The sequence below is a fragment of the Raphanus sativus genome, chromosome 6 (genome assembly GCF_000801105.2).
Source record: "Raphanus sativus cultivar WK10039 chromosome 6, ASM80110v3, whole genome shotgun sequence".
NCBI classification, from domain to species: Eukaryota; Viridiplantae; Streptophyta; class Magnoliopsida; order Brassicales; family Brassicaceae; genus Raphanus; species Raphanus sativus.
In genome coordinates this window covers 11,354,043-11,356,350 of record NC_079516.1, presented here as the reverse complement: position 1 = coordinate 11,356,350, position 2,308 = coordinate 11,354,043, and the positions used below count along the sequence as shown (strand labels likewise).

The window sequence follows — 2,308 nt, the reverse complement described above, 5'->3', positions numbered from 1 at the left end:
AGCTCCTTTATACTTGTCTCCTTCTTGGTTTAGCTATATCTTAGCTTCCTGATGCCCTTAACCTTACTTCCAGGCTATGATACCCTTGTGTTTAGGTCACATGAGCTGACTGGTGCGTCTACTTGCACCATGGTCGATCCTAAGGATCATATCCAGGATCAGGGACATGACAAATTTAGTTGTGGTTGAACATCTATAGATACGTAGGGATCGATGTGTAATTTAACCCCAATTCTCTTACCACTTTTGCAAATACTTTTGAATTTTGTATTGATACCTAATTACCATTGTTTTTTGTGTATATTGAGCTAAATGACTCTATATAAAAAGCCCAAACGTTAGATTTTATTACAAACCAGACAGCCGAATGTTGTGGGTTACGAAACGTTAAATACGACTTTATAAAAAGCAAAATAATTTGGTATTGGATGAGAGATAAAACGACAGAGTTCAAAGTTAGTGACATAGATATGTAATTTTTGTGCAACTATAAGGGTTAATTCCTTTTTGTACTTCAGCCTCAATAGTTTAGATATGATAAAAAAGGTCCTTGTTAATGGTGATACTGTTTGAAATTATTTAATTTTATGTGTGAATATTTTAGAGCTTTTATATGATTTTTTTCTAAAAAAACTAAAATATTTTTTTTTTTTGGAAAAAATTGCATTCTTAAAAACTTTTAAAATATGAAACTCTAAACCTGATAAATTTGTTCAATATTTAGAATCTCTCTCTCTCTCTAAACACTCTAACTTCTCTCCAGTTCCTCAAAAGAGATATTGTTTCCGGTGGCCGGTTGCCATCTCGCCGCCGGTCGCCACCTCCTTTTTGTTTATGTTCTGTTTATGTATAATATTTTCGATCTCTTAGATCGATTTAAAGTTTCCGGTAGCGGATCTATGTTTCGCAAGGCGATATTTTGTTGTCTTTTTAGTAAAGTTAATCCTTCCCTTTTCCTTTGATCTTCAATTTTCTTAAATCTCGTTGGTTATTTAGAGAATCAATGTTTTCTTCCGGTCATTCTCAAGGCTAGAGTTTGGAAGGAGTCAATCTTTGCCTTTTGAAAAGTATTGGCCATAAGGCCTTTGGGCAGAGTATCCGATCAAACTATGTCTGTGAGTTATTTGATTAATCTTCGAAGTTTTAGAGGACTCAGTAGAGTTGAAGCTTCTCATACAGAGAAGTGTTTCAACAAAGTCTCTTTCTCAAACTTTTATGAAGCTGTTCACTGAAATTAACATCTGGAGGAGGCATGAAAGCTTTTAATATCAACGATTGATGTGAGGAAAAGGTCAAACAAGTGGACTAAACCGGCGAATCCTTGCTGCAGTTAAAGATTTGTTTACTGCTTCAAAGAGTAGAAGAATATCGGTGAGATCTCCGGCAACACCAAGCGGCGGCTCGTTCCTCAACAAATTCTTATCGTGACACGTGGAGGAGCATGCAAGTTCAGGATCCAAACACGTGTTTTGAACTTATCAATATACTAGGTATTGATCCGCCCCTTGCGCGGAGTGATAAGTCTATAAAGTATTTAATAAAAAATAATATACATATTATAAATATTAATTATCGTGTATTATTTTGTATTATAATATTACGTGGTATAAGATTTTTGAACCGCCTTCAATTAAGAAGTGATCAAAATGGTTCACCAATTCTTTTTTTCACAGCTGCGTGAATCTTATCACCTTATATAAGAACAATCAATATAAATGTAGATATTAGATATGTATGATGCAAAAATAAAGTTATATACGTGTTTGACAGGAATACTTACATTAGTGTCGATGAATACCATTTCAATGGTCAGACCATTGGCGGCTGAGTACTGCCTCCAAAGACGGATGATCTTAACTCGGATTCTCCACATTGACTTGAAAGTCTTAAGCTCAGAAACTGTGTTCATGGCCGCGATTGTAAAATAAATATAGAATGTTTGTAGTTTGATAGAGGATGTGTATTGAACTACATATAGACAAAATCATTATATATTAATAATGTTTCCAATAACGATGGTGGTCGTATTAACTATACAATATCACTTATGGCATTATAAAGTTATTGCTACTCTCACAATAGGTAAGATCATTAATTATATACTTTGTCTGCAAGTTTTCATTTAACTCGGCAGTATTTACTTTGTCTGCAAATGTTCATTGAATTTGGACGTATTCATTCATTTAATTTGGACATACGTATTATATGTTTTCAAACGTTCGTCCGTTCCAAATAAGTCCATTAATCAATGCTTATAAAGGATTCTTGTGTCGTAATTAAAGAATTGAATGCTACGAATTAAAGAATT

General features: G+C 33.8%; 1 protein-coding gene across 1 annotated transcript in view; it reads left to right on the top strand.

Annotated features, from left to right (window-relative positions):
- The window catches only part of LOC130496906 (uncharacterized), a 4,485-nt gene extending 2,432 nt beyond the window's left edge, over window positions 1–2,053 (top strand). Inside the window, exon 4 of the transcript XR_008936014.1 lies at window positions 1,771–2,053. The gene's annotated coding sequence lies outside the window, so the exon portion shown is untranslated. The remainder of the gene's footprint in view (window positions 1–1,770) is intronic.
- The last annotated feature ends 255 nt before the right edge of the window (window positions 2,054–2,308 follow it).